Genomic DNA, 8,737 nt, shown 5'->3' with positions numbered 1-8,737 from the left:
ACCTGATTCACCAGATTTTCTGGAGGGTGATGAGGCGAAACATACCCTGCAGATGGAAATGCTGACTTACAAGGACCATACGGATGCCAGCTAAACTGGGGGACATAGGCTCCCCAGCACTACAAATCCAAAACACCTCATTTGATCGTGATTATTATTCACATGGTATGTCTGGTATTATTTTCCATATTTATAGCCCATAAAAAATATATACCCTTCATTGTTGAATTGGACTTCATGTTTGGGAAGTCAGAAGGCCAGTTCTTTCCGGAGGCATAGGCCTACTTCTTTCCATCGCTGAGCACTGGCAGGAGTCATACTACTGGTTCATACTTCCAGCACATACGGGTTGTTTTACAACAATAATGCATAGTGGTCTTTGGCTTCCGTGTGCTTGGTACTTTATTAATCTGTTTTTAGCTTGAGACTGCTCACGTGTGAAAGATTTGCATTAAGTCACACGCCGTTTGTGTGATTGTTGCAACCTATGCGTACAGCTGACAACTTTCTGCCCATGCGTTAATTGGATTTCAATGACAAAATTTTTTCAGCTTGGCAAAGATTGTGACAAAGTAGAGGTAAAACCTAATTGATGTTATGAAATGTGCTTGGTTCCATCAGCTATGTGGATATCTTTCAGTCGGTGGCCAGTAATTGATGACTTTCAGTCACTTTAAAAGCATTCACTCATTCATTATGGTAGTGTCACTAAGAATGATGTACAGCAGATCTCCCCTGAGCAGCTTTAGGGCACTTCATCAAGAAAATAGACCGGTATGAGATGTTACATTCATTACTCAATGCCGATGTTAACTTGTGCTCAAGGAGAGAGGAATGTTACTTTTACATCTGTTATTCTCTGCTCTTTCCTGTTTAGATATTTCTCTTCCTCAGAAGTATTATGCATAAATCTTAAGGTGTTTTTATTCCCCCTTCTCCTATGCTGATTCACACCAGTGCTAACTGGGAAGCGGTAATACCTCTGCTTATTGGGAACTGCCCTCACTTGGCCTTCAGTAGCGTACATATTCATTACATCTCTTCAAGTTAGCCTGTTGTTATTTATTTTTGGCGCTGAAAACTCTGGTTTTACTGGACTTTACATTCTTTGGGCTTGTTTTAGTTTGTTGTGTTTTAGCTGTTTATAGGCAGGTTGGGGGATGCTTTCTGAGTGAATCTCTGTTTATGTTTCTGTGGCATTTCTTATGCTTCTGTAATTTCAGCCAACCGCTTAATGTAAGCTAAATGTTTGGGCTTAAATGCAACATGAAAACAAATGTTTTACTAACTATTTTATAATGAAAACATAGACCTGTGTCTGGGGAGCTGCTGTGTACAGTGTGACACCAATGCTAAAATCTGTGAGTCATTTGCTGCTTCTGGCTTACACCAAAGCCCCAGTGCACTGCACCCACCATACTGGAGAAAACTTGACACATACTGTTGCAGAAAGTGTTTAAGGCAGCTAGATGTGGTCCAGTCCATGGAGTAGCAGATTCTGAAGCCATGTTGTTGTTCCCCTGTGTGGTTGAAAGGGGGGCTGTAGATAAAATGTCTTGAGCACCCCTGGTTTGTGGGTCAGCTTTCAATAAGACATGCTGTTTCCTTTAATTACCTCTGTTCCTCTTCAGAGCTCAGTCCTCTGCAGCCGAGCCTTCAGAACACTTGTAATTTCCCTCAAGAAATCATCCTGACTCCCTGCCAATGATTCACCTCGCCTCTGTCAACATTGCTCATTGAGCATGTGTAAAAACATCTATGCCATTCATCTCTGAATTGATAACATTTCCCTGAGACCTGCAAAATCCACAGCCCCAGCTGGTTCAGCAGCCAGTATACGCAAGTCCCATGCTGAGCACGACATTTAGTCTCCCAAGTTTTGGGCACAACGAACTGAGGACATCAGGGATTCTGGACAGTGTACATTTAAGCCTGTAATTATCAATGCTAAACTGAACCCATCATGACAGCATGACCTTTTCCAGACTTGGAAATGGTAAGCAAAATGCTCAAGGAACCCACACAGAACCGCCAAGCTCTGTTATCGCTGCATCCAGAATTCACAATTACCCTTTGGAATTCCTGGAAGTCTGCTTTTTTCAGGAGAGGTGCAAGTTGCTCTCCTTCACAATATAAATTCATATGGACAAATATTCCTCATCCATTCTAAAATAATCTTCAGAGGGTTTCACCTTGCATCATGAGCGCCAGACACCTAGGTTGCTTGTTTCAGAAAAGCCTTTTATATCATACAACAGAATTCTACGTACAACAGAAAATGAACCTTTTAATATACTCAGGAAACAAGTATTTTAGAGGTCTCTGCAGGTACATAAATGCACCTGAAATAAAATCCTGAGTTATTAGTAAGCCACATTGAGAACATTGCATGTTCTTATTTTAAATTCTTCAAAAGTCGCACTTGAGCCTCATAAAGTTCACACACGTATGTACACTCTCACATATACACAGGAACACACACACTCAGTGCCGTGCCGCACAGAAAGCGAACAGATTCTACCGACTCATCATGAATAACAAGTACAGTGGGGAGAGGGAGCAGTGCTGGGTAATGAATCGCAGTGAAGAAACAGTGCCGTCCTGTGTCTCTGTGCAACAGCGGTGGGTGGGCTGGCACGCCGGGGGCCGGTACTTAAGCGTCCAGGAAACAAAACAAAAAAAAAAACTCTCAAACAGCAGCTCTGTTAGACAGATCTCACCAACGTGTTAAACCAAATTAGACCACTAATCCCTGACGAAAAAAATCACACGCTGTCACGAAGGACCTGTCTTTCCAGCAGACCATCATGCTTACTGTACTGTGTCACCTATTCATTCCAAACCTGTGCAGTGCACCACAGGCGCCTTGAGCTTCTGCTAACTCGCATGATAACAAATCAGCCCTCAGAAGGAGGAACTCTGTATGTCTCTCATTATGGAACATTCTAGAGCACCAGGTGGGCATGTTGCAATGGAACAAAAAGTATTAAAAAATATTATTAGATGAATAGAGCCTTAGATTAACTTGAGGATGAGGAGAGTTTGCTGGTTTCCACTCTTTCTGTCAGCACAGTTTTCACATTTAGCTGGAGAGGAGCCACTACTTGTTCTGCAATGGTGTCCACAAACATATGCCCATCACACTCTTTATTACTGTTTAATATGCCTTTACTCGAGAACATTTGAGGTCAAAGGCCCAGATTGGGTTGGGGGTCTTTTTTTTCTATGCAAGCTCATATTGATAGATCCTGAGGACAGCTAAGTAGGCTGGTTTATTCATTAATTCCATTGAAAGTCTATTCATATTCACAGTGCCACTGAGCTGAAAAGACTGAATTGTATTCAAGCAGAATATCAGCTGACCAACATATAAATGGGACCGTAAGACAATGTCTTAGACAAGCTTGTGAACAGAGATAATGGCTGTGGAGATTTCTCAGAAAAAGTGCAGGGAACGATGGCTCTTAAATAGCAAAGCACGGAGGAGTTTGTGTCCGTGTACGTGCATGCATGTGTGTTGCAGATAGAGAGAGTCTGCTGCAATAGAGAGAGCTTTTGTGTATGGTGCATATGCTTCTCTGTACAGACAGTTCCTAGTCATGGGAAAGAGGGAGGACGGATTGAGGAGGAGAGAGATGAGGGAGGGAGGCAGAATGCACGAATGGGGGAAAGCGAGGAAGGAGGGGCTTTGGCTGAGGGCTTCTTCGAGGAAAAACCCTTTTGGGTTTGGTGAAATGGGAAAGTTTAGGGAAGGCTCGCGTGAAGGATTCAGCTGCTTTTTATTATGCGCGGCACGCAGTGTTCTGTATTTAAAGGCACAACAGCCGGGGCCCCAGTCAACTGGAGACACCCGGTTAACAGGCACAAAGTGCTGAAATTAGACACCCAGAGCACAAACAATGGCAACTTGCCCAGGCGACGAGCTCACACTCCGTACAGTCTGCCAACGGATCTGGCCACACTACAGCCTATGAATAAGGAGGGGCTGAACAGTACCGCAAAGCGCCAATCACACAAAAGATCACCCTGTACTCGTCTCTCATTGGCCAAAGGGTGGTTGATATATTTCTGTTTCCCAGATTGTTAAAACAACAGATTAAGTGTTTAGTAACCAATGTCACAACTACCTGCCAGGAAAGATTCCCCAGTGACCGTGTTTGAATGCCTGAAGTCTGTGAAAGAGGACCACATTTGAATTTTTGACAAAGCTGCGAAGCTGCAATTGAACGAAGCTGCGTCCTCTAAAGAGGCACTTGACCACCGGCAGACTCAGCCAACCTCTGTATAACGATGAGCAGTAGGATGGCACATATTAAATGAAAATTAAACAGAACAGCACTTAATTTGAAGTCAAGTCTGGGGATTACGTTTGTGTTCAAAGTTGCGCATGAAAAAGGACTCCAGCGACCCTTGAGATGTTTGCGCTTCAGTCGGCCGAAGGGAAATAGCAGCATTTAAGCAGCACTCATCATGCCCCGAATCAGTGAAGAGATTAGTGTGGACGTGTAAGCCATCACGCTCTGCTGATAAGGACTGTACACTTTCCTCCCCTCTCGCCTCAGCGCCGGCGGCATTGGCATTCGCCCTGAGTGACCATATCAGAACACACCCCCTCCAGTGCTCGCGCTAATCACAGAGCATATCATTGCGTAGCAAGGGTTCTACGTGGAAGGGCTAATATGTAACGTGATAAAATTCATAAACGCTTTTTAATGTTTTTATTAACCTTCACCTGCCTTTTGGACTTTGGATGCCGCCATAAAAATAGGAGTCATTTCAAATGGTGCGACTGACTTCACCATAGTACAGCATGTGTTGTTATTGCTACCATTATGATCTCAAGTATGTTATTTATTTTACATACAGTAGAGAGGCAGAAACAGTGATATTAGATGTGCTGGAAGGAAAGGGAGAAAAGGGGAACTAAGGAACAGAGCGAGAGAGAGAAATAAAGAGGGGGACGGGGGAGGTAGAATTCATTATTAGTAATCTGTCCTTGCACTGTTCACAGTTCTGCTTTGTAAGGCTAGTGAGGAATGGCGTGGTCTCTTCAGCCATCCCGATGGTCCCTGTGCATGAATAGCAGATGTACGGACTGCTGCAGTCTAAAACCGTTTCCAAGGGAACAGCTATGGAGCTGACACATCCGACCCTCCACAGACAGAGAGAACGGGGGCCCTGGTACATGGAGTTCTTCTCACAGGTTAAAAAAAAAGGCAAAAAACATCAGTTTAAATGAGTAACTTATTTTCACTGAGCCAGTCACAATAAACAGACGCAGAACCCAAGGGGGACCACTGTAAAGTTGTACGTATACATTTTATTTGTATTTCAACATAACTGTATGATTGGGCTAATGTCATTTTTAAATCTATATAACTCACTAAACTACAAATATGTCAGTAGAAAGCAGCCTGAAGTGGGTACTGGACAATGGTGTGAGAAGTGTTAACCCCATTATTGAGAAGACAATCATAGCTAAAGGGGGGTCATTTTAAGGCTTTGAGATGAAAAAACGAAAGAGATTTTCTCTTCATTCCATTTCCTGTGTTCATATCCACATAACTGTAGTACACCAAAAGTGAGCAAGTAAAGCAGAGAATCTAAAATTCACCAGAGAAATTGGACTGAATTGACTCTTTTACTTATTCAAATAAAATATCAGCTTTATTAATATGACTCAAGAAGTCCTAGTTTTCAGTTGGTTAATTAGAGCTGCAGTTCAGTCAGACTCAGTCGAAGTCGATAATATTTCAGTAAGAATTGACTGCAGTGCTGGGCTAGATAACTATCCTGACTAAACTATTAGACTAACCTGACAACACATTTTGCATAAAATTAACTGCTAAGATGGCGTCAGGGACAACACTGGAACAGAATGCACTTTCCAGTTAAAATTATGTTTTGCTGAATGGCTTTACAAACCGTTTGGTTATCAAACAGGGCAAGAAGTTGGGAGATGCATGACAGACAACAATAAACTAGTATAAATTCTCGTTAAAGCTGAATATGATTCAATATTTCCTATGTAATGGGTATCGGGTATGTGTGTTTGTGTGTGAGAGTGGAAACGGTCCAGCAAATGACCATGCCTCAGGGTTGGCCATTAATCCATATCAGTGTCGATGGATAGCTGCACTGGATGTCTCCCATTATAGCACTCAATACAGGAAACAATTTCATTGGTTAGATTCGCCCTGCTGTTTGCATAATCTATTTTACAGCATGTGATGATGACATCAGAGAGCCCCTCGGCAATAGCCCCAGTCAGCTAAACTCATCAATGACACACTTCCAATGCAACGTCACAGGACCTTCAGTTTCTCCCAGAAATTCCTTCTTCTCCTACTGTGGGCTACTAGAAAAACTGGCAATTTTACATAGAGTTTCCTAGAAACATTTTGTTTCACAGAGAAACCATCTGCTCTTGAACAAGCATTGTTATAATTCATGGTTTCGAACATAACATCAGTATTCATTTGGGCAGATTAGTACAACGGCTACAAGCATCCAATTTGCATTAATCTCCCCTTATCTGTCTTGTACTGCAGGGATTGAAATTTGCTGTTGAATTTTCACCTTCCAGCATAAAACAAGTTGTGTTCATTTATTGTTTAAATAATAATAATAATAATAATAATAATAATAATAATAATAATAATAATGTTTTTTTTTAAAGATTCACAGTTGCAGGTCCATCATATTAAAACCATGAAACAGGAGGAGACCGTGTGGAGCAATCTGTAGGGTGACTGTCTCTCCCCACATACAAATCACACTTTAATTATACGGCTTCAATTCAAAACACTTTCAGTACTGTGATCCCATCTCTCTGTAAATCTCCTGTCTGAATAAAGTGAAAAATGCATCAGGAGTTTTGAACACTGCTGGTATTTCAGCAAATGGAGTTGAGTCACAGAATTGATGTGCAATCTACTTTTCCTGCTCTGTCTCAAGATTTCATGTGACCTCAACCTCGATGGAGGATGGAGCTCATTTTCAGACTGGACAAAGACAACACAAAATTGTATTCAAGGCTTCTACAAGGCTTAGCTGAAACTTTCCTGCAAGCACACAAGGTCCATGTGAGCAGGTAATCGCTGTTCCGACAGAGAGACTGTATCTTGGTGGGTTTTACACGTGCACGTGTGCTGAAGTTCAAAATGGAGTAATGCTGTGCAATACATTTCTATGTTATGGATATGAGACTGGAAATCAGGTGGCTTTTACTTGGATGGTTATCTAAGAAACGAATACACCAAAGAAAGTATTGCAATCAGCTGAATTTTTAAATGCTCAATATATCCAATTGCTAGACACCTGCATTCTAGAGCCCTTGTCACTCACTGCAGAGGGTAGGCTATGTCCAGCTTACTGTTTATTTTCAAAATACTTTCAAGTACTTATTTCTCCACCCCAAGAGAAACAATTTTACATTCCATTAAAAATGTGATTATGAAATGATGTTTTTCATCCAAACAGTACTTCAACAGTGTTTAAAATCAGATAACTACATAACTCTTCCCTGTCAACAACCATGTGAGATATTCAAAAAGCTGTTTGTTTTCTGTTTACCTTTTCAGTATGGCCATTTCCAAAAAGAGGAGAGGCCACCCATATCACGATGTCATCAAGATTAACGGAAAGACAGTGGCTTTCCACTGCACGAAAGATCTGCTCGGATGCTTGCAAGTGCATTTTAGTCTAACGGAGGCCAGGAACAGCCTTGGCAGAGGACTCCATGTTTTCATAAACAAGGTGTCAAGAGAGCATGCACAGATGAGTGGCGTGGCTGGGGTGGGTACTGCAGATGTCAAACCCCTGCTCAGCCTCTGTGTGACCCCACGGGTACGCAGGCACCTTTGGGATCCAGTCATCACAAGCTGAGCTATCAATTCCCCTTCTGCTACCCACTCCTCTGGAATAATAATAATAATAATACAGAGTGGCTTATGATCTGTGGCGTCTGTGTTGGATTGAGTGTGCATTTATATGGGGGGTTTACATAGTCCTTATCACATACAAACGCAACTGGATCAGCATTATTATCAGAGCATGACCAGAGATCAGGCTGTGGCAGGGGTGGGCAGGGTCTGGTGGGTTCTCAAGCACTGCTTTAAATGAATCTGTGAGCATACTTGCTCTAGTATAAATGCCAAACACAGGCCTAAGAGAAGCTACCAGAGGTGTGATCCTGTTTACCATTGGGGGCGGGTCATAGCACTACTATAAAGCAAGATCCCCAAACCAACCTGCGAAGGAGAAAAATAGGTGAACATTTTTTTCACTAAACGTTATAAAGGTATAAAGGATTTTTACCTTTGAAGATAATCTGTCTGGTTTACACATTCTTTGTAAAAACTTGTTATTATTGTTACTGCTAAATACATGTATGTCACTACATAGCAATAACTTATGTACAGTAAATCCATAATGTAATGACATCAGTTAGCTTTAGCTTCCATGTTCAAACCACTGCATTGTAGCCAATAGGGAGTATAGGATAAAGGTGTGAAGAATCTTTAATCCTATAGGGCTCTTGAGCCAGTTTACTGGAGCACCTTTCCACTGCTAAAGGGGAACAGTCCAGTTTGATCATCTGCTAGACATTTCTCTTGCTCCACCTTTGGAATGCCATTGTGTTTTTAAAAAGGACCAGTTCACCATGTATGGTACACTCTTATATGATTCATTCCTGGACTTATGAAGATGACGTTATGCAGTGCAGTGGTTAACC

General features: G+C 41.9%; 1 long non-coding RNA gene across 1 annotated transcript; it reads left to right on the top strand.

Moving 5' to 3' along the window:
• The first annotated feature begins 5,053 nt into the window (after positions 1 to 5,053).
• Positions 5,054 to 8,505, top strand: LOC118230652. Its single transcript, XR_004765897.1, has 3 exons — positions 5,054 to 5,203; positions 6,958 to 7,093; positions 7,584 to 8,505. It is a non-coding gene; the product is annotated as an uncharacterized LOC118230652 (long non-coding RNA).
• The last annotated feature ends 232 nt before the right edge of the window (positions 8,506 to 8,737 follow it).

This window comes from Anguilla anguilla, chromosome 6 (genome assembly GCF_013347855.1).
Source record: "Anguilla anguilla isolate fAngAng1 chromosome 6, fAngAng1.pri, whole genome shotgun sequence".
NCBI lineage: Eukaryota > Metazoa > Chordata > Actinopteri > Anguilliformes > Anguillidae > Anguilla > Anguilla anguilla.
The sequence above is the reverse complement of the archived record's forward strand: the minus strand, read 5'-3'. Positions and strand labels throughout refer to the sequence as shown.